Here is a 24,547-nt window from a genome sequence, read left to right on the forward strand (position 1 = left end):
GTGTTTTGCTTGTTTTTGTTTCAAAAAAAGTCTTACAAGTAGAGTTGAAACCTATTGTTTAATCCCAATCTCATTCTTTTCTCTATTTTTCCTCCTTTCCTCATTTCCCAAAAATAATCACTATCTTGAAGTTCCTATAAACCATTACTGTGCATCTTTTTGTACTTTTACATTATATGTACATATCCATAAACCATATATAGCATTGCTTTGTGTTTGTAAACTGTAAAGGAATAGTATATCACTCTGTCCATAACTTTCTGCAGTACACTTTTTAGTCATCATGACTTTTTTAGGTTTATTCATGTTGCAACCTGAAGAACTAATTCATTAATTACACCTGTTATATATTATTCCCTTGTTTGAAATACCAAATTACTTACCCATTTTCCTGCATTATGGATGTGTGGGTTGCTTTGAGTTTGGGACTGTTTGCTATTTAAATAACACTGCAATTAGCATTTAAATACCTGTCTCCTGGTGCACACCAAATGAGAGTTTTTCTAGGCAAGAAGTTCTCAACCTTGGTATTATTGACATTTTGGACTACATAACTCTTTGTTGTGGGCTAATATTTATCAGCCTCCCTCACCTCTAAACTGAAGGGACCAGTAACACCCCCAATACACAGTGTGACAACCAGAAATGTCTTCAAACATTGCCAAATATTTTCTGGGGGGCAAAATCACCTTTGGTTGAAAACCACTAATCCAGGCAAGAGAACAACTGGTGGGTCTTAGAATTTATATAAGTATATATTACCATCTTGCTTTCTAAGAGTCCTGTTTCTCCACATCTTCTCAATTTTTGGCATTTTCTTTTTTTTTTTTAAAGATTTTATTTATTTATTTGTCAGAGTGAGCACAGGCAGACAGAGTGGCAGGCAGAAGCAGATGGAGAAGCAGGCTCCCGCTGAGCAAGGAGCCCGATGTGGGACTCGATCCCAGGACGCCGGGATCATGACCCGAGCCGAAGACAGTGGCTCAACCAACTGAGCCACCCAGGCGTCCTCAATTTTTGGCATTTTCAAATTTTAAAATGTTTGCCTATTTATAGTTATGAGGTGGTAATTTTTTTATTATTTTATTTTGTCTTCCCTTCATTTCTAGTGAGATTGAACATCTTGTACTTCTATTGGCCATTAGTGTTTCTATTCTGTAAATTGCCTGTTCATATCCTTTGTCAGCTTTTCCTTCTAGTTATATCTTTTTTTTTTTTAAGATTTTATTTATTTATTTGGCAGAGAGAGAGAGAGAGAGATCACAAGTAGGTGGAGAGACAGGGGGAAGCAGACTCCCTGCTGAACAGAGAGCCTGATGTGGGGCCCAGTCCCAGGGCCCTGAGATCATGACCTGAGCCAAAGGCAGAGGCTTAACCCAGTGAGTGACCCAGGCACCCCACTACCTCTGGTTTTAAATTTTTATTTTTATTTATTTTTTTTTTTATGGTAGGACAAAACCCGTGACTTATTCTTTTTAAAATTGCCTTGGGTGTTATGGTTGATTATTTGTCCAAAGGGTATTGTCTCTTTCTCCCTTCTACCTGAACATAAATTGTTTTCAGGTGTACATGAACCCTACCCCACGGTGCTTAGTTTAAGCCCATTATAGTAATTAACATTCCATTGGGACTGGTTTGACCATAGGCATGTGTTGCATCTCTTGCCAATGAAACCTACATGGAACTGTGTTAGAGTGGAGATGGGATAGAATAGGTAAGTTTTCTTCTCATTTAAAAAGATACAAAAGAAGACTTGTCCTTCCTCTCTGCACAGAGCTAAAAGAAAACATGATGGTTGAGACAGTAACAACCATCTTTCCATCTTGAGAGGACAAGCTGGAGCCTAGCACACTGAGAATGGCAAGGCAGACAGATGAAAAGGTCCCAGATCTGAGTGATGTCATTGTGCTGCTGAATTAGCCAATCTCGAAGTGACCTACCACTGGACATCCCATGATGTGAAATAATAAACCTGTTATTATTTAAGCCACGTTAAGTTGTATATTCTTTCACTTGCAGCCAAAAACACCCCTACCTACTACAGTTAGTTTCAACCTTTTACTGTTCTGCATGAATTAAGTGATCATTGTTCCATTTTACGTAGTCAAGTTGGGATTTTTATTTTTTATTTATTTATTTTTTAAAAGATTTTATTTATTTATTTGACAGACAGAGATTACAAGTAGGCAGAAAGGCAGGCAAAGAGAGAGAGGGGGAAGCAGGCTCCCCACCAAGCAGAGAGCCTGACGTGGGGCTTGATCCCAGGACCCTGGGATCATGACCTGAGTCGAAGGCAGAGGCTTTAACCCACTGAGCCACCCAGGCGCCCCAGGTTGGGATTTTTAAAATTGGGTTTGCATTGAAATTAAACATTGACTTTAGAAGAAATGACCTCTTGGGGTGCCTGGGTGGCTCAGTGGGTTAAGCCGCTGCCTTCGGCTCAGGTCATGATCTCAGGGTCCTGGGATAGAGTCCCACATCGGGCTCTCTGCTTAGCGGGGAGCCTGCTTCCCTCTCTCTCTCTGCCTGCCTCTCCATCTACTTGTGATTTCTGTCAAATAAATACATAAAATCTTAAAAAAAAAAAAGAAAAAGAAGAAGAAATGACCTCTTCATTCATTTTAATGAATATTCCAATTTTTTGAATATGGTCTATGTCTCCACTTACTCAATCTTACTTTGCTCCACAAAAATATTTTATACATGAAAATCAACATTTTATTTATAGCTAAAAGTTCACTTTTGTGTTATATTTATTTCTAGCCAATTCATCACTTATAGCTGTTAAAAACGGTGTCTTTTGTTGCTATTAAATATTGCACATGATAAATACTGAGATACAGGATTACAACTGAACCTTGTTTGTTGATCTTATACCCTGCTGCTTTGCTGAGTTGTCTTTTTAGTTCTAACATTTTTTCAGTATAGTGTGTTTGATTTTCTTTACAGACAATCATATACCCAATTAAAGAGAGCTTTTCTTTTCTTTTCCCTTACTGTGATAATAGAGATGCCATAGAGTCAATCATGGAAGACTGTGACCCAATTTCCTGTCATGTGCCCTTCCTTGCCTTCCTGCCTGATCATTCCCTAATGTAAGGCCCATCTTCAGGCAGTGGTGAGCGTTATTTTAGCCTCTTTAACAAGCTGCTTTGTGTGTGGGAGGGTGGAGGTTCTCAGTCTAGCCCCTGTTTTGAAACTACTAGTTTCAAACAGTGAACCTGGTTCTGGTTCCCACCCACTTCCCTTACTTTCAGTCTCCCTAACACTGCAGAAGCCCCGTTCCAGGATCCTCTGCCTCAGACCTGGACCCCAGAAGGCCCACGTCTTCAGTCTCTTGCTTTGCATTCCTGCTTCCTAGAAGAGTTCACATTTTGGTCCAACTGTTTCTTCTCATCCTTCTCTTTTATATTTTGAAGACCATTGTTTTGTGTTTGGAGCTGATCAAGTCCCTCAAAGGTTCATGTACAACAACGTTTCCTTGACCAGAAATCACAATTCCGAATGTCTATTTTGTAAGAAGTTACACAACTAGCTTCTGCCCCTGCTGATACCACACATAGTAATTATCATCAAATGCAATTCTACTCAGAATTTTCACTATGTTCTTTGGCTCTTCATACTTCATGAATGATATAACGTCTGTGTTTGTCAACTGAGTGTGGGAAACAGAGGTAAATATTATTTTTAATACCTGAGAAAACAGGGGCTTCTTGTTTAATTGTGACCAAGAATAACCAGATAGAATTACAAGACTGTGAGTTCCTCCAGAGTATGGCTGGGCCTTGTCCATCCTGGAACTCATAAAAAATGACCCTCCAATGAAAGATTTTGAACTGAGCAAACCAAATCCTGGGCCCATGTTAGCTTTACTCAACCAAATAGCTCATGAATTGAGGAGACCCCAAGAAGGTCCTTAATATCTAGGCAATGGTATGACTTGAAAAGGAAGGAACGGAAGGAGAAGAATAAGAACAGCAAGAGCTGATTTTAAGCAAAGTGAATGAGAAGCTATTGTCAATGGCATTTCATCTAGAAAGTGATTTTGATTGAGATTTAGATTTTTATACTAATCCCCTTATAAAAACTAGCTTAGTATGTAAATATAATCAAAATAGCATTCATTAAAATTGCAAAACTTATTTATTAAAATATGTAAAACAGCCAGCTGCAGCGGTAGAGATTAAGAAGTATAAAAATAAATTATTTTGCCAACAAATATTTATTGAGTTCCTACTATGTGCCAGCATTGGATAGGAAGTTGGAATACAAAGGTAAATAACACAGGTCCTAATGCAGCTAACCATCTAGTTAGGCCAAGTAATGGGCAAATAAATAATCCAAATATGATGGGTTAAGCTTCTTAAAAGAGTGTCAGTTCAAAGAGTTGTTTGTACAGTCATGTCCACAGTAGCATTATTCACAGTAGCCAAGAGGTGGAAGCAACCCAAGTGTCCATCAACAGATAAAGAGATAAACCAAATGTGGCATATGCTTATAGTGGAATATTATTTGGCCTGAAAAAGCAATAAAATCCTGACACAGGGTGTAACATGGATGAGCTCTGAGGATATACTGAGTGTAATAAGCCAGTAACAAAAACACAAATACTAGCGGCACCTGGGTGACTCAGTTGGTTAAGCATCTGTCTTAGGCTCAGGGCATGATCCCAAGGTCTTAGGATTGAGCCCAGCATTGGGCTCCATGTTCAGCAGGGAGCCTGCTTCTCCCTCTCTCCGCTGTGGCTCCCCCGGCTTATTCTCCCTCTCTGTCTCTCACTCTCTCAAGTAAATAAATAAACTCTTTAAAAAACAACAACAACCCACAAATCCTATATGATTCTACTTACACAAGATACCTAGAATAATCAAGTTCATAAAAACAGAAAGTAAAATGGTGGTTGCCCAGGCCTTGGGAGGATGGGGGGAGTAGGGAGAGGTTTCTTTTTCTTTCTTTTTTTTTTTTTTTAAAGATTTTATTTACTTATTTGACTGACAGAGATTACAAGTAGACAGAGAGGCAGAGAGAGAGAGGAAGGGAAGCAGGCTCCCCGCTAAGCAGAGAGCCCGACGTGGGGCTCGATCCCAGGACCTTGGGGTCATGACCCAAGCCGAAGGCAGAGGCTTTAACCCACTGAGCCACCCAGGCGCCCCAGGAGAGGTTTCTTTAATGAGCATAGAGTTATGGTTTGGTCAGATGATAAAGTTCTAGAGATTGGATGCACAACAGTGTAAACATACTTAACACTATTAAACTATGCCCTTAAAATTGTTAAGGTGGTAAATTTTATGTTATGTACAATTTACTATAGTTTTTTTAAGAGTCAAAAAAAAAAAAAGGTGTCAGTTTCATGAGGGGAGGGGCCTGTTCCGTTCATGCTTAAGTTTCTAGCATCTAACAGAATGCCTGGTGCATAGTAGGCCCTTGGCAAATATTTGACCTTCCTCTGGCTTCTCCTCCCCGTCCAACATCCTACGCAACACAGCAAAGGCCAGGTCCTCTGTGAGCCAATTCAGCAAACAAAAGCACTTCTACCCTTAAGGCCCAGAAGGGGAAGAATTTCAAATATTTGTGATTTAATTTTTGTCCTGGTCACACCAACTATTCTTTACTTCTCAATTAGGCTTATCTGAGCTTTTTTTGGCATTTAAATTTCCTAAAGTTAGATACTGTTTCTACTTCCCAAAACAGAGTTGTGATGGACTTTGTTAAGGAAAAAAAAAAAAAAAAGTGGAAGGAAGTGTGTGAGGTGAAATCATTATAAGGCCAGTGTACAAATGGGCTCTGGAGCCATGTTTGTGGGGCGCAGGAGGAAGGATGAAGTCATTAGCATATATTTGCAGTTCGACTGCCTGTTCCCTCCCTTCACTGGCTCAGTCTGATTCCAGTTGCTTAGTTTATTCTTTTGTTTGTTTTTTTCCCCTTTGGTCAAAAATAGAAAGACCAAAAAAAAAAAAAAAAAGTTTCCTTGTACTTATTTCAGCTTTTCTACTTTCTTCCTCATGTCTTTGTTTTCTCATTTGCCATGATCCTTCTTCCTGCCACCTGCTCATTTCTCTGCTTTTCCTACCTTTTCCAATTAGGGCTTTTCCTTGTGTTCTATACACCTGGCTTTGTGCCTGGTATCCATGAAGGACAGGTAAGTTTGGCATTTAGTTACAGCACAGACATGGAACCTGCCAAGGGCCTGAAGGATTAGCACTGAGGAATTTCCTGTTTCTGGCCCAGGCACTGGACAGTGCTCCCCATCGTTGGTTCTGACTACATCCTGGCCCTGGGCATGCTTGTTGCTAGGCTTCAGAGTAGCACAGAAGTGCATTGCCTAAAGTTGCCAAAGTCTGGAGGAGAAAGGCATCAAGGTATCCTTCTTCTTTCTCCTCAAGCTGGTATGCTGGGAGGCTATGTGTAGACCAGAGCCAACCCAGGCATTCTTGGAAACACGGTCAACCATAGAACCAAGCAAGGTTTCCAGGCCTGGAGATTTGATCATGTTCCCTTTTTTTTTTTTTTTTTTAAGATTTTATTTATTTATTTGACAGAGAGAGAGAGATCACAAGTAGGCAGAGAGAGAGGAGGAAGCACGCTCCCTGCCAAGCAGAGAGCCAGATGTGGGGCTTGATTCCAGGACCCTGAGATCATGACCTGAGCCGAAGGCAGAGGCTTAACCCACTGAGCCACCCAGGTGCCCCGATCATGTTCCTTTTAAAATGTAATATTTAGGGACGCCTGGGTGGCTCAGTTGGTTAAGCAGCTGCCTTCGGCTCAGGTCATGATCCCAGCGTCCTGGGATCGAGTCCCACATCAGGCTGCTTGCTCGGCGGGGAGCCTGCTTCTCCCTCTGCCTCTGCCTGCCATTCTGTCTGCCTGTGCTTGCTCTCTCCCCCCCCTCTCTCTCTGATAAATAAATAAAATCTTTAAAAAAAAATGTAATATTTACATAGCTCTTGCTGTGACAGACACTATTCGAAGTGTCGCTTTTTTTTTTTTTTTAGATTTTATTGATTTATTTGACAGAGAGAGGAGACACAGCCAGAGAGGGAATATAAGCAGGGGGAATGGGAGAGGGAGAAGGAGAAGCAGGCTCCCCACTGAGCAAGGAGCCTGATGTGGGACTCGACTCCAGGACCCTGGGATCATGACCTGAGCCAAAGGCAGATGCTTAACAACTGGGCCACCCGGGGGTCCCTCGGAGTGCTTTTCATTAGTAACTCATGTAACCCTTTAAATATTCATTCACTTAAGCCTTACAACAACCCTATAAACTGGGAATGACTATTGCCTGGATTTTGCGGAGGAGGAAACTGAGACCCAGAGAGGTTAAGTGATTGTTCAAGGTCCCTAAGCCATCTGAACCCAGAGAGACTGGCTCCTGAATCCATACTTTTAACCAACTTATGGGTATCACACCCTCGCTTTTTCAAAGTATACATGACACCCCTTCACTTTTACAAGAAACCTACGTTAGTACTTGGTTTTCTTAACCAAAAGAAATCCGAAGAGGATTTTTCCTTTTACAAAAAAAAAAAGGCGAAAAGCAAAAGCAACATGTTCAGCGTTTGCTGTGCACAGAGCCCACATGTGCAGAGACCAGGGCGGGGGGCACCCTGAGCCGCAAGAGCGGCCCCGCCAATCTCCTTCCCTGAGAATGACACCAAGCATCTCGGCGCCAAGTCTCCAGATCTTCGAACTGTGTCTGTAAGCATCTGTGTTTGATCTCGACCGTTAGCATCCGTTAGCAAGAGGTGTTCAAGGTATCAGCCTCAGAGAAGTGTTTTGTTGTTGTTGTTGTTGTTGTTGTTTTTTAATAAATTGATGGTAATAGCTTCTTTGCTTCAGGCCATTTCAGCTTATGGAAGGGTTTGTAGGCGTGCTCTACTTCCATATAGTGGGGGACACCGACACAACGCTGCCTCTCTGGCATATGTGGTCTCCCAGGATCTCATTTGGAGATCTCAGACCTGATTTTATCAGATATCTTCTCCCAGGTATCACACCCTCTGATAGGAGCAGGGCGATGTGTGTATCCCTCTGAAATTTCTGGGTGGCTCTTGGGGTACCTGCCAGCAATCATGTGTTCACAGGCTCCGTCCTGCAGAAGACTTAAGAACCAGGCCTTCTCTCTCTCTGGAGATCAGGGTACCAGAGAACAATTTCTACTCATACAAACTTTAAGAAATAAAATTTTAGCATACATTTGATAAAAATAAAATGTCACATTATGCCACACCTTGTATGAAGTGCTGTCCCTCACCCCCATGAGCAATGATGTTACCCTGGGATCTTCCCCCAGTCAGGGCGAGTCGGTAGGGAGCTGTCCCCAACTTCTCCACCCAGACCCTTGGGAACAGCATCATGAATTTTTTAGATGGTTGGCTGGACTTGGGAGCGCAGTTCAAAGCTATAGGACAGATCTTCCGGTGAGAGTAGGAAACGGGTCTGGAGAGGAGCCCATGACTTTGGCCTCTTTGCCCTGGAAGATTATGCCACGGCCCTGAGTATCCGCAGATCCTCTGACCTTCCCTATCTCCCTCTGGCTGCACCCCAAATGGCTTTCCTTGGTAAAAGCTGGGTTAGCAGAGAAGAAAGCTTCACAGGAAGTTAGGATGCGTTTGGCTTTCTGCTGTCCACATGAACTCTGACCTATGTTGAAGGACTGGGTCCCCTCATTGGACAGAGAGAGATTTGTCTCTGGACTCTTCATGACCTCTGCCAGCTTCCTGCTCATAAATCCAAGGCCTCTGCCCATTCTCCATCTCCAAATATGTGTTCTGGATCTGCCTCCTATTGAGCCCTAGTTCTAATCTGGCTGGCCCTGGGAGACAGTGAATTCCTGTTAAGAAATTAGCTGACAACATCTGAGTCATGGGCTCTCCTCTGTGTAATACATTTGCATCTTAATAGGAATATTCAAAACCAAAAAGTTAAAAAAAAAAAAAAAAGAGACTGAGTATCTCAGGGTGAAGTGTCAGGCTCCTTTACACAGAGATCTGGGAGCCGATGTTCTGTAGGTCTCCCCACATTTGTATAAGCACCTAAACTGGCCATCATGTCAATGTCGGGTCCACAGACATCCTCAAATCCAAAACAAAAACTTCACTTTGCAGCAACAACTGTCTCTCTTTGAGTGTGTTCTTAGGACTCACCAAATCCTAGGACCCACAATAGGGCAGGCTAAAGAGTTCCGTTTACTGGCAATTTGGAGCACAGTCCTTTGTCAAGTGGGGTATTTCCTCTGACATCACTGAACTGCTCGTCAGCTCCAAAATGGGTCTTTGCCAGGAAAACCTGAACTGGAGAGGAGGCTGGGCCTTCGGGGAAGAGAGCCTGTGTCCTGGTGGGCTGGGTGTGTTTGTCCCAGGCATCTCTCAGAGGTGCTGACTCCCTGGGCTAATGCACTTTTGACCCAAGAGGGGAAAAGTGGTGTAAACTGTGGAGCTGCCTGGGTGGGACTTTTGAACTGCCAGGATGGTGACAGACCCTGTTCCACCCACACCATCAGAAGCTTCGGTCTTCTTCCATGTCCACCCTGCCTGTCACCTCCCACCTCCCCTCCACTATCCCTTCCTCCCTCCTTGTTCTCACGAAGACGGGCTTAGGTGACACCTTCTGCTTCCAAAACCTCTTTTGTGCTCTTCTTTGACCCCGTTCCTCAAAATATTCTCAATCTTTCCTCCTCCAAGGCCAGAATGTTGGCATCTGTCTCCCATCTTGTGCAGCCTGCCATCCCTGGCGAACCATGGTTTTATAATTGTCTCTGGTTAAAGTTTAAATAGATGGGTTTCAGCCCAAGAGAAGAATGTAAATAAGCCCTTTCTGCAGTCTTTCAGAACTGCTGACTTCCAGTGCTTTTGAATTCTGTGCTAGGAAATTCATTCAGCTCCTCCCTAACCAAGGAACTGAGAGCCGCCACTGGGCTTTCAGAGACGTGAGAGCCACTCTGAAACCATCGAGAGGCTTTTAGATAATCTACACTTTTCTTTTTAACTCAATTAAGCCATCAGGATCCAATTCCCACTCTAGGATGTTCGTCTGGTGTATCAGAGAGAGAACAGTTAAGCAATCTTCACGGGCCAGCCTCTGAAGAAAGGAAGGAAGTGAAAGGAATTGTCATTTCCTGGATGGAATTTTTTTGTTGGGGGCAGAGAGGATTGTATTTGTTGCCCCGGGTTTTTGGGTTGATGAGGCTGTCTTACGAATCACGAGAATGGGATCGTTCTCGACCAATATGGAAGGAAGAGAGCGGCTCGGGTTTGAGCTAGTGATTCAGGCATAATCCCCTCATTTGCTGTGTTTCCTCCAAAGTGAGCAGGACATTGTTTTGAGTCTTGATTAAAAATATTGATTTTCTATATTTTTCTATTTTGTGTACTTCGTGTGCTTGTGATCTGGTGTCAGGATGAATTCAGCAATAATTCTGGATGTTTTAGTCAAGGATTTGATTAGACCTTTGCCTTCTCCTACTCAAAAACCTTCAGTAATTGTCCCATTGCAATTTCCGGCTCCTGTTCGGAGCCTTCCATGGACTGGCTCCAACCCGCCTTCACCTTCCACTAGTCCAGCCATGTGCTGACCTCACCGAACTTTCCACCCGGCCCTGTAACACATTCCCTTACTCTGCAGTGTCCCAACGCCTGCTGACCCCTCCCCCCACCTCCTCAGAGTCTTCCCCAAATGCTATCTTCCTGTGTTCTGTGAACTTGCTCTCCCTGTGCCATCCAACCAACCACTCCTTCCCTCGGTTCTCCAGCAGCGCATGACTATCACCGTCCCAGCAGCCTTTATTTCGCTGTTTGTTGGCCAGCCTGTGTTATGGGTCAGCTTCCTGCACTAGCTACTTGCTCCTTGAATGGAAGACAGTTCATTCATCCACCAAACAGCCCTGCCTCATACGTGGCCCATCGTCAGTGGTCAAAAATATTCAACCTTTATTTTTAAACATCTCTGAAAACTTGATGCCAATATTTTCAAAACAGCTCTTGAGAGGATCCAAGAGGAGTGAAGAAAGGACTTTGGAGCCAGACATATCTGAGTTCAAATCTAAGCTCTGTTGAGTATTAGTACCAGGACGGCTTCCTTTCCAAGCCTCGTCGTCTTCGTTGGTAAAATAAAGATAATCAGATTTCCTTTATGAATTTTTATGAGAATTAAGATGAGATCATGCAAGTAATGAACCTAACACAGTTCTATCTTGTCTTTACCATCCCTTGATGTTAAAACATTTTTTTATATTTTTAATTTTTTTTTTTAAGTAGGCTCCATGCTGGGCATGGAGCCCCAATGCAGAGCTCGATCCCATAAGCCTGAGATCAAGACCTGAGCTGAGATCAAGAGTCGGATGTTCAAATTCTGAGCCACCTGGCCCCCCGATGTCAAAACATTTTAAATGTTGAAACATTTTACTCTGGAACATGAATTGTATTAATCTGTTTATAGATATGTGCCACATTTTCCTGCTAGTAGTACAACCTTCCTAGATACAATTTCCTCTCACACTCATGAGTTTTTCAAAGGTTTATATTATAAATAGAGTCAGACTTACCTATTGGTCACCTGAAGAAATCCCACTAATGGGGAAGATGATGAGCAGAGCTCTGTTTTCTGTTATTTTCACATGTGGAGTGTCATCCTCATATCACACTGATCTCTTCATGTCCCAGGTTAGCTTTAAAGAGGAAAAGAGACACCGATTAGGACACTGTTCTTTTCGCCCTCCACCAAAAGTCAGTTGCTACTTTCTCCCATGGGAGGGGAGCAGTGAATTCCATTCATCTATCCAACATTTATTGAATGCCTATCATGTGCCAAGATACTAAGATAAAAGATGAATCAGCTAAGGTCTGTGCCTTTAGAAGTCTGAATCTAATGAGTTTGGGGTAGCAGGCAGATAAGCAATTAAATGAGACCAGGATTGTACAGGGGCAGATGAGATGGTCAGCCTGTCAGGAACAGCTTCAGGAAGAGGTTATACGTGAGCTGAGTCTTGAAATATCAGTATGTGGCTGTCAACAATGGCGGCAAAACACTTCAGGTGGAGAAATTCCAAGTCCAGCTCCTTCCTCTCTGGTGGCTTCATGGTGCCTGAAGCATTAGGCTCTACCATCTCTCCCCTGTTCAGCGGTCTTCTCTGCAGCCCAGGCCACTCAAGTCTTTCCTTGGCAGCAGCAGCATTGTTAGTGCTGGTTCCAGTCAGAGAACTGACATGAGAGGCTCTGCTGCTGCTTCTGCTGCCAGGACCAGAAAACAGCTGGAGTTGTTTGAGCTCCCTGGGGGAGGATGGAGGAGCTGAACATGCATGTGCGTCCATACCTGGGTCCGTGGGTAGAGTGTATGTGGGGGGGGGAGGGTGTTCATCTGGGTGACGGGCTAAATGCTGATCTGCAGGTGTTGCCACAGAAAACAGAAGTGGATATTCAGAAAATGAAGTGACAGCTCAGGATCTCATGGACAAGCCAAAAGACAGCTCCGAGAAGGGGGAGGTGGAAATAACCTCAACCAAAACAGAATGAAACAGAGAAGGAAGTTGCATCAGAAGAGGAAGAATGCCAATGTCATGTTGAAGAGCCACAAATGTCGCAAAACAAAAATAAAACGTGGGACTCTTGTTTTATCTAGTCAAATACTATTAACATATTTTCCTCCTCAGAGCATTATTAAAATCACTGAAAATTACTGAAATGAGTGTAGCAAACAGGGAGAACACAGAGAAACACAAACAAAAAATTGATTTTTTTTTTAACGTTACATACATCATACTTCGTTTATTTGGGTTAGTGAGGGATTATAATTTTGTCTTTTACCTCCATATACAAGTTTCTCTTCTCCAGTACTTAAAAAAATATATATTAAAAACAAGTTCTGAGATGGACTTACTGAAGAACACTTAAAAGGTCTCATTATTAGTACAAATTGGGAAATTTTAATAAAGATACTCTAATGATAATGAAGTGATTGAAGAGGTCGGAACAAGAAATATAGATCCCAAGGATGTTGTGTTTCTTTCTTTCTTTTTTTTTTTTTTAAGTTTTTTATACTTGTTTATTTTTAAGTAATCTCTGCCCCCAACATGAGGCTCAAACTCACAACCCGGAGACCAAGAGTCACATGCTCTTCCAAATCAGCCATCCAGACGTCGCCCCTCCCCTCCAGGGATATGAAGTTTTTTCATTTCTGTTCACATATAAATGTTAGTGTCTTTACCAAAAAGGAATAAAAGAGGAGTCTTCCTTTTGATAACATTCTTGTAATTACAAAAATGAAAACGTTATGGGATCGACTTTAGGTGAGGGGGTTTTATAAAAAGTAAATATAACCCTGGGGTAAGCATGGTATCAAGACTTGTATGAGGCTTTTTGACTATTACTTTACAAATATAGTCACAGGAATTGGCTTTCCATCCCCTTCTTAGAATAGAAATGATTAACCAATTTACCAGTTTTACAAATAGCTAAATGTATACTGAGTTTGGACAAGTGAATTAGAGAAGTTTTGTGCGCTTTAGTTAAAGTGCAAAATGGTAGCTCCCAACTGAACGGATTACTAGTCCATATGCTAGTTTACCAGGTAAGCAGTGAATGGGTTTGGAGTAGACAGAAAGGAGAGGAAATAATTAGGGAGCAGAGAAAGAAAGCAAGTAAGTCTGATGTGCCCTGTTTGCTTATGTTGGGTTTTCAGTAAATAATTGTGGAAGGAAGGAAGGAGAAAAGGAAGGAAGGAAAGAAATGAATTGATGAATGGTAAGGACAAAGAATGTGGCATAAATGCCTAATTCAAAATGGAGTTTAAATTTTCCTTCATGACAGCATTATAACAATATTCCCCTACACTATACCTGCCTTGGCAACTTATAAAGATGTATAATTTTCAGAAGTTGTGAGACCCTTAAAAAAGGAAACATATAAAAATTAGATTTGGAGGGGCGCCTGGGTGGCTCAGTGGGTTAAGCCGCTGCCTTCGGCTCAGGTCATGGTCTCAGGGTCCTGGGATCGAGTCCCACATCGGGCTCTCTGCTCTGCAGGGGGCCTGCTTCCCTTCCTCTCTGTCTGCCTGCTTCTCTGCCTACTTGTGATCTCTGTCTGTCAAATAAATAAATAAAATCTTTTAAAAAAAAATTAGATTTGGAGGAAATGGAAATCTATGCAAATTTAAATATTTAGATTTTTCTGAAGATATTTTTAAAAGTCTAAATTCAGTGTTACATTAAGAACCTTATAAAGGATTGAAATTGTTTTTTTATTTTTAAAACAAATTACTTCCTGATGGGGCTATACGCTGACATCAAATGTCATTTGGCTTTGGCCAACTGAGGAGAAAACAGCAAAAAGTTAGAAAGAAAAGATACCATAAACATCATAGTAAAAGCAAATGAAACTAGAAAGTTGTATTTTTCTTTTCCCAAGACCCACTGCTTTTTATAAGGAATTTGTTTTTCAGAAGGTAATTTAAGTGTTTCGGGGAGAGGGAGAAAAAGTAAACCAAATCCATGGACTGTAACTTTTTTCCAAGTGCCTACCTTTTTGCCTGATAAGTGGATGTCCCCATTTTTGCCAGTTTCCCTGCTCTCTGGGCTTCCCCATCTCCAGAGACCCTCCATCTGGACATAGTTCCTGACTCAGCACTTGGTGGGGATGCTGAGTCCCAATCCAGAGGAGTCTAATAAACCCCCTACCTCAGCTCCTGTTCTGGGAAGCCTGTCCTTTCTGATGGTGTTCCCACATGATGGGAGAGAGAAAAGAGGATGCACGGGTGAACTTAGGGATGCTGAGTTCTGTTTTACGTTTTAAATCTGTAGATCTTTCCTTTAACAAGTGGCAGGCCACTCTTAATTCCTGCCCCTCTGTACCGATGAACTTAGCATTGCTTCTTCCCTTGGTGATCCAAGGAACTTTGCTCTTTGCCCAAAATACCTCTCTCTTCCAAAGCAATTTCCCCTCCTCTGAGAAATGCTTCGTGTCAGGCTGCACTGCCCTTGAACCAGACAACTTTCTCTGCTTGTCTTTATCTGTCTAAATAAAGCTAACCTACATTTGCTGTCTAATTCATTCGGATGCTTGCTGATGCTATTTAAAGCATCCCTTAAGGCTCTGTGGAAAACAAGATGCATTATCTCCAGTAGAGAACCTTTAGGTTTGTTGGTCATTTAAGGAATTCAAGAATCTAAAGAATCCATTCAGTCTTTAGTAGTTCTGATGTAAGGAGCAAAGGAACTCTTCCAATTTTTTTTTTTTTTTTTTTTTAATTCCAGGCAGTCTTTCCCTGACTTGTATGTATGTCTCTGGGTTCAGCTGATAGAAAAAGAGGTAGCTAGAAAGTTAATCTCTCTCTCACACTCTCTCTCTCTCCACCCCCAATGTGTGTGCGTGCGTGTGTCCCCATCCCCTCAAGGCTTCATGAAACCCAGGATTGTTTGTTTGTTAGTTTGTTTTAAGATTTTATTTATTTATTTGAGAGAGAGAAAGAGAGAGTGAGCAAGAGAGAGAGAGAGAGGAGTGCAGGAGCCAGGGGAGAGAGAGAAGCAGACTCCCCATTGAGCAGGGAGTCTGATGACGGGCTCCGTCCCATGACCTGAGTCAAAGGCAGATGCTTAATTGACTGAGCCACCCAGGCGCACGAAACCCAGTGTTTCTGAAGATTAATTTCACAACAGAATGTATTTTTCATCCTGGGCTTTGATAATTGGCTAGTCCACTGTGAGTTTCCTGTCCCCTCTCAGGGAACAAATGTGAAAGATCAAAAAGAGCTGTGACCTCAGTAAACAGGCTTGATGGTGAGTTTTTGATTTGTCTCCACCTCCCGCTCTTCAGCCTCCTTCTGACATTTCATTAGAGAATCCTTGTACTTCCACGTTCCAGGAAAAAAAAACAAAAAAAGAAAAAAGGAAATTCTAAACAGGGAAAGGAATAAAATAATAGGGTAGCACATAGGACTCCACTATACACTTCTATATGGCTGGGAGTTCAGAGAGGGTTTCAAATCTGTTGCTTGTTTTTGGTTTTGTTTTTTTTTTTTTTTTCCAGATCTGTATTTCTGTGTCTCTGTTGGCTTGCTGAGTGGGAGGGAGAGCTGGTACAATGGGGGGGTCTTAAACATTAGTGCCCTGCTGCTCCCCGAAGCACATGTTTTTATCAGCATCCACTTGTTCAGCCACGATTCTGTGACGTCCATTGCAGAGAGTGAGTCAGAAGCCACAAGCTAACAGGTCTATTCCTTCCACTGTCACCTAGGAAACCAACGCATCATCCACAGGAAATGCAGGCCCCAATGGGGGGTGTGCCCAGATCGGGTTATAAAGCTGGGAATGAGTTTTTCAAACGAGGTCAAATAATAACGCGTAGAATCTCAGTCTGGGTTGGCAAGTGGACACAGCCTCTTAGGCATGAATGGAGGACAGTCATGCAAAAATACCAGGAGAAATTAATCAGCTAAAATCATGGAAGATGTCTGCTTTATAAGAAATTGACCAAGGGCAAGGGTTATCAAGACGGGGTTTGATTTCCCCTCACAGCAAATGCATTTGTTTGCCCATTGGTTGAGTGGGGGGGGGGGTTTGTTCATTTTTTTTCTTTCTTTCTTTTCTTTCTATTTTTCTTTTTTTGGCACATTTGGATAGTGTGTGAAATCAGATGAGGAAATTGACAACATATCAAATCAGGCTTTCTGCTAAGTGAAATGTATGTTCTCTTTTTCATAGCTATTCTCCCTTGGGTTAAAAAGTAATGGAGTGGTCCTTCAAAGACACCACACCCTGATTCCCCCCATGACCTCACTGTTTTTTAATTTTATCATTTTTGTTTTTTGCCTGACTTTTCCCCTCCTCGACTACTACATTTTAACATAGTCAGTTGGCCTTTGTGTATATATACAATTTAACACACTAAACACATATCTATGAATGTAAACTGAGAAAAATTACCTGCCCAGTTTCATGTTGTTCGATGAGCTTAATGTTTCCAGGCAATTTATACTCTCGTACTGCTACGGGTGAAGGATTCTAACTAAGTAAAAGTACAATGTGAGCCTTATTAGAACTTCCTATTTTAACTCAAAGAATATTACAATGGGGCAGGGGGAAACAACTCAGAAATGATCTGGTCCAACCACTTCATTTTTCACATGAAAATTAGCCCTCGAGAGGTGAAGTGATTTGTCTAAGGTCATAAAATAAATCATGGTATAGTGGGAGGCAGAGGAGAGGAGAGAGAAGAGGTAAGAAGCTGGGCCACAAGCTCAAAATGAGTCAACAGGTGATATGACCACATCTAAGACTGTTAAAATATTAAGCTGTATTAATTGGAGTATGAAGTCCTAACTGGGAGGGGGTTGGTACCCTGGCTGGTCAATGTTACCAAGAGTATGATGTTCTGTTCTGAGTACCCACTGAATGGGGAATAATGACAAGCCCAACCAAAATTCCCAGAGGAGGGTAAAGATGGTGACATGATAAGAAATTTATTCCTCACTCATAAAACATCCAAAATGGGTGTTCATGGTGTGTGGCTCTCTTCCAAGCGGTCGTTCAAGAACAGGCCCTTCCATCTTGTAATTCTGCCACCTTCAACATGTGGCTTATGAGATTGCTGTCGGCATTAACATCCTGCTGACAGACAGGGAAAAAACAGGGAAGATTGTGTGGGGAGATTTTTATAGACTAGACCCAGAAGTGGTACACAGAGGCTCAGCTCACATTCTTTCTATCCAGTGGAATTCAGTCCCATGGCCACACTCAATTGCAAGGGAGGCTTAAAATGCAGTCCTGTGCCCAGGAAAAAGAGGAACAGGTTTGCTGACTGATCAGCAAAGGTTTTATCACACTATCCAACTCTAAGTTTCTATAATTATGGTGACAGAACTGACACAGGAATTTTAAAACTTTCTTGTTTAATGCCAATGTCATCATGTCTCTTGTCTACATTACATGTCTTCCTACTGAAGGTCTCCTGTTGGAAGATATATTGCTTAGTTTAAAAAAGCAGAGTACAAGCTTTGCGCAGTGGCAGTATCGTAGCCAATGAGGTTTATCCGAGGCGCGATTATTGCTAATTAAAAAAGCAGAGTACAGAATAATGTATATAGTATGCTACTCTTGTGAGTGAGAAGAAGAATGATAATGATAGTATTTATTTGTATCTATTTACAAATATATGAAGCAGCACTGGAAGAATACAAAGAAACCTCAGGGAGTACTGTGGAGGCAGATGGAGGAAGGACATATCCCTGCAAGCAAGACTTGTTCATGTATGCCTTTAAGTATTGTTTAACTACTTAAATCAATTAATTAATTAATTATTAAACTATGTAATTAAAAAAAAACATTTCTTTCTGTTGGAGAAGAGTTTTTCATGTATGAATCTCCTTTTGTTTTCAAGTAAAGAAAAGCTTGAGAAAAAGACTATCTGGGCAGGTGAGCCTGGCATAACTTATGAGCCAAAAGTAACAATAGTGATGAATATGATGCCGTTCCTGTTATAATGCACCTGTATTGGATTAATTCGATTTTTCAAATGAAAGTTAAAAAAAAAAAAGAAAGAAATAATAGACCTGTTTTATGTGGAATCATCTAAAAGTCTCAGAGTGCTTTAAATCTGACATCATGGGACACATCATGGGTGGCACCTCTGTCTTTGGCTCAGGTCATGATCCTGGGGTCCTGGGATTGAGCCCCACATCAGGCTCTCTGCTCAGTGGGGAGCCTGCTTCCCTTCTCTCTCTGCCTGCCTCTCTGCCTACTTGTGATCTCTGTCAAATAATTAAATAAATAAATCTTTAAATCTGACATCATTGTTTATTTTTATAGCATTCCTAGTAACTACGATATAAAAGATTTAAATTAATTTCTTGTTTCATAAGGTACTATCAGAGGCATGAAAAAAAGTTGAATTGCCTATAAATTCCTGTTAGACTTGTAGGCCAATGACCTTGATTTTTGGGTAGCATCAACACTGGCAGTATATGATAAAAATCCTTTATGTTCTACAGCATTTTCACAAATAATTTCATATTTGGTTTATCCATTAACTGCGTAAATTGTGACTGATGTTTATCTTTAGAGATGAAAAACAAAGATGGTCACTGCAAATAAAGTTAAAAGCCTAATAAAAAATTGGGAGAAGAAGGATGCTTCCTTAATACACAAAGAGCTATTATAAATCAATAATTAAAAGGCAAATATTTCAATAGAAAAATTGGAAAAGACATGCATTAAAAATCATAGAAAGTAATCTTAGTAACAAATAAACATTTTAAAATATCCTCAAAATGACTGGAGGCAAAAGAAAAATAGTATTAGTGCTCTCAAAGGTATATGAAAATAGGAACATTGATAAATTTCTGGAAGAGTTATCAGATGGCAAAACCTTTCTGAAGGAAAATTTGGAAATATATGAAAACTCCAAAGATGCTCATAACATTATGACCTAATAACTTCATTCTGCTTATATATACTATTGAAATATTCAGGAAAACATAACTATCTACACCAAATGATAGGAATATCACCATTCTTATGAGTTCAACAAAGGGTGAATCAATGATACAGTAAGGAAATGGAATATCAAGCTACCATAGGAACCATGTTAAAGAATTAGCTAAAAGCTAAAGGAAAATTCTACAACCCAATGTCAAATAAAAAAGCATGATTAAAAAAAATACAGAGAAACACTTTTGCTTTTAGAGCAACTCATTTTTCATCTCAGTGAAAGTTCACAGGTAGGCTAACTGTCAAAGAACCCCTGTCTTTTCCACTGCCACAGCGCCATTCTGGGGAAGTACATTTGTGACTGTAGTCATCGAATCACATAAATATGTGTAATCGACCAAAATTATTTTTAGACAGCTTAGTTGGTTTGCACTGCCTTAATGAGGCTGAGGTTGTAGGGTTAATATCTGTGTGGGTCACTTAGCCACAGGGAGACAAGCTTTGTCAGCCAAGTAGTTCACACCTAGAGCCAGCCGTCTCACAAATGTGTGCTCTCCAGAGGACCTGGATACGGTGTGTCATTTCAGTCCATATGATTTCGGTAGAGTCCGTATAGGACAATACAGCTACCAAACTTCATAACAACATATGGCCTTAACATCTTCAAACTCAGAGACTCAGTTAGCCATTAATAAGAGAGAAGATGCTTTACTCATATACACAAATTAAAAAAAAAATCTATCTATAAGCACAGGTTGGATCACAATGTTCTCCAAATGCGAAACACTATAGAAAGTTAAAAAAAAAAAAAAAGGCTTATTTTTCTAATTGCGGGCATTAGAAAAATCAAGGGTGGTTCATGGTTTACCTCTATTCCCCAGCAATCTGATGTCAATGAATTCGTATTGAGTTCGTGTCCCAAGATTTGCCAAAGAGCAGGTCAATGTCACTAGAGAATTTACACATTTGTCAAAGCACAGAAGGCTACGGATTCACAACTCAGTTTCTGGCCTCAAGTGCAATTTTCTCTCTCTGTTTTCAGGATCGGCTCCTCCCTCCAACACCAGAGCTGCAGGCAGTTCTCTAAATAACACCGTGTCCCTGGCCTCCCAGCTCCCATTTGAACGTTTCGGCAGAGCTCCTTTGAGGTCTGCCCCGCACCGCCCCCCATCCCCAGGCTCGTCTTTGCTAGTCTGAGTCAGCCGTGAGTCACCTCACTCATTAGCGCAACTCAGAATGCTTCTCCATTCTCTGGATCCCTTTTGTCTCCCTGCTTTTAACTGGTTTCCTGGCAGCCCAAGGTCTGTGGCCAGCCCTGAAGTTAAGGTTTGGGTCAGGACTAAGATGGTCGGTTCAGTAAAACGGTTGGCAGACAGCAAGCAGATAGACTAAAAGTGATGGTGAGGACAATGATAATAATAATGGTGGTGCAGTTTCTCGCTTCAGAAGCCCCCCGAATGCCAGATTTAGCGACTTCCTGTGGGCTCATAGGACAGCACGGAGGTCCTTAATCCTTGGTTTCTTTTTTTCTCTTCTTTCCCTCTTCACCATCACCACCTCCACATACACAAGCCCATATGGTACAAGAGGAAAGTGTACACACTGCGTTCTGTGAAAGTTAGGTAAAAGAGCTGCATCCTACACTACACTACCCTTTCCCCCAGCATTTTCAGATTTGTTATTCTTAATGTTTACTCATTTGATTTTACATTCTCAGTGCTTTCCAGAAAGGGCAATAAAGAAGGATTTGTGCCTTGTTGGTGCCTCCTGGGCATATAAAGAAGCCTAGTAAAAGGATATTAATAAGAAACTCTAAATTCACTGTAGAAAACACCACCACCAGAATGCTGTTATTAATTCATTAATCTTATTAAAGCCCTTCATAAGATGGTCAGTGCTTTACTCAGCATGGATAGTTGCTAGCTTTTGGTAAGTCAGAGGATTTACTCTAGAAAGGGATCCCAGTGATACCCTGTCCAGTCTTTTATTCAATCCACAGACACTTATGGAGGACCTACAATAAACCCTGCACCAGGCCCCAGGGCCATGTTTCTCATGCGCCACTGTGCATGCACATCAACGTCACCTGGGAAGCTTGCTAAAATGCAGATTCTGGACCAAGAAGCCTGGAGTGGCCACTACAGGTTCTACATTTCTGTGAGCTTCCTGGAGATGCTCATGGACCATACTTTGAGTACCTAGACCCTAAGGGCTCTGCACAGAACCAGACCAAGCTTGATTCCCTCTCCAAGGAATATCAGGGGGGTCTACAGGCTCTGTGAGGCTGCCCCAGGCTTTCCCCCTCCTTGGCTGTATTTATCCATAAAGCCCAGAAAATGCTCACCCATTCTTGGCAGTGCTCTTGGCTTTCCAATGTCTTCACTCCTGGTGGAAGATGTTAAAATTGCAAGACTCAGGTTTGGGATTCGGGCAAGGAAAAAGGCCCATTTATCGTCTATCTTGGCTATGAGGTCTGGTCTGGGCCACTTAGCAGAGAACTCCAAACTCAAATTTTAGACAGAGTCTTTCTTTGATTGTTACAGAGATCTCCTCTTATGATTTGTTAGTTTGTATCCTTTGCCCATTTTTCCATTGGGATCTTAGTCTTTTAATTATTGGTTATAATCATTCTTTATTAAAATATTAAGGGGAATCTCTTTTCCTACCCTTCCCAAAAGTTGTTGTTGTTTAATCTTTTACTTTTGTCTATTAATTTTGGAGTTAGGAATCTTAGACTCTAGGCTAATATTAACTTTCTTGCTACTCTGAGTAAGCTCCTTCACCTGTTGTGACATAGTTCCTCTGCCTGTGAATGGAAGCAGTAAAGACTATGTATCTCAGGGAACTATGAGAGTACATGTGGTATAGTCCAGCACAAATATAGAATGTGGGTACTTTGTTTTTAAAGCTTATATTAACCTAAGAGTTTTACTGAACCTAGTGTAGGACATAGCTGGCAGGTGTTAACATGTACCAGTTTAGTTTGGGTTTATTTAGGTTTTTAGTTTGGTTTGGATTAAACAAACATTTACCGAGCGCTTACAAGTACTATGAGTGCTGGTCCAGATTTTGGTAGTATTAACATACATAAAACAGAATTAGAAGTATTAACATACATAAAAGAGAATTTAAATGCATAAAAGTGCTGGCGATTTCTGTTTTCCTTTGGCCTCAACTATCACTTTCTAAGCTGCCAACAGACAAGATCTTCTACCACTCCTTACATGTCTGATTAAGAAAGTGCCTCAGTATTGAGGCAAATGACCCAGTTGTTCCTTGGTTTCTACGTTACTGCCTCATCTCTACAAGAACCTTATACATGTTAAAATTATTTCTCTAAATGGTAGAAGTTATGAGAGTATTAGTACTCCAATTCAGACTGACAGGTTTTTGTCTAGCTTTGAGAAATAGAAAATTTGTCCTTACCCCCATCTATGATGTTTATGTTCTTTCTACCACTGACTATAAGAAAATATGTAATGTGTGTGTGTGTGTGTATAATGTTTATCTATCTATATATAGCTTTCCATATAATGTGTTTTATCTCTAAGTGGTATTTGCTTTTAAATAGAGTCAAAGGAAAGAAACTCTAATGGCAAAATTTTCACTAAAATCCAAGTACAAAACACTTCCTTACTCCCACTGGCTCCCCAGTTAGTCTTCCTACACACTAAACTATCTTATGGGTCCCTACACTGAGCATAGATAAAACAACAACAACAAAAAAAAAAAACAGTCGATATTTTTGAATCCCATCTATTTGCCAAGCACTGTGCTAAGTGTTTTCACATACATTTTCTCATCTAATGGCTCTTTTGCATTCTTACTGCAGGGGAGAAAACGAGATTATGCCTTTGCTTTGCTACCTCCTCTACTTAAGAGTCCTTACTCCTCCTCCCTGTCCATGTAAGCCTTTACTGGTAACAAGGGAACTCAGTTTAGGCAAAATTCATTCTTTTCTTCATCTTTTCTAGATCCACATCAAAAAGTTGGTTGTGTTTCTGATTTCTTGAGGATGAGATGTGTTGGTTTAGGAATAAGTGAATGGAACAGAGCTGAGGGCTGAATGCTCTTTAACATCAAGTACCAACATCGGTGGGCATCCACCTCTGGTGAGAAGTCTCTCTTTTTCTGGCTTCTTTCTCAGATAAGCCATTGAACTCTCTGAGGGGAAGGTATCCATACACATTCAGCTCCTCCTCTGCTTTATTTCTTTATCTATGAACACAGGTCCTTTACTAATTTCCTCATCCTGCCCTGGCCCCTCCCCGAATTCTCCTGGGAAACATAACAAATTGTATCTATTCTTTAGAATATCTGCTATTTTCTCCTCTTACCACGATTCCATGTCTTGGATTCCACTAAGGAAAACACAGCCTAGATGACATTGCATAACCAGGGAGAAAGGAATCTTCCCTGGGCAATTAAAGGAGAACTGACTCACTATCTCAGCTCTTAGGAATGGCTCTCCAGCTGCTGATGGGAGCCACACGGGTTCAGCCACGAGCCCAACAGGGACCTCCGTGTGACCGACAAAAAGGAGCAACCAGGAGTAGCCAGAGCTGAGCTGAGGCAACTGACCCATTTGTAGAAGCATCCCCAAGGACAGTGGTCAGCGTCCAAACTGCAATGTGCTGGCAGTGTATCAAATTTCTAGCTGATCCTATCTGGAGCATGAATGGTACCCATTAGCAAAAGACTCTGGAAGAGGATGTATTTATAATCAGCATGTGGTGATGTTTTTATTCCAGAGGCTTCATTCTCCATTCTTTCACTTACTCAACAGACATCTGAGTGAACATGCTAGGTGCTGAGATAGAGGTCTCTCTATCTCTCTCTATACCCTTGTGGAGTTGAGAGTTCAGCATAAAGGCAGAAAGGGAGTAAATACAGGAGCTCAAGGAGAACTTAGAAGAGGCACTTAAGATTCAAGAGTTGGGAAAACTTCCCCAAGATTATATGTGAAAGGCTTATACAGAAGGAAGGAGGAAGGACACTCCAGGTGGAGGAGGCAGCAGTGCATCACAAAGGCAAGAGAGACAAGGAATCATGCATTGTAAGAGGAGAAAATAGCAGATATTCTCAGGAATAGATACAATTTGTTATGTTTCCCAGGAGAATTTGGGGAGGGGCAAG

At 41.4% G+C, this 24,547-nt stretch overlaps 1 protein-coding gene and 1 pseudogene across 2 annotated transcripts in view; both read left to right on the top strand.

The window, feature by feature from the left end:
• The window catches only part of MKLN1 (muskelin 1), a 335,662-nt gene that overhangs the window by 75,155 nt on the left and 235,960 nt on the right, over window positions 1-24,547 (top strand). The window lies entirely within an intron of this gene.
• Window positions 17,976-18,136, top strand: LOC122905632 (annotated as a pseudogene).

Source organism: Neovison vison, chromosome 4, assembly GCF_020171115.1.
Source record: "Neovison vison isolate M4711 chromosome 4, ASM_NN_V1, whole genome shotgun sequence".
In the NCBI taxonomy this organism is placed as follows: Eukaryota; Metazoa; Chordata; class Mammalia; order Carnivora; family Mustelidae; genus Neogale; species Neogale vison.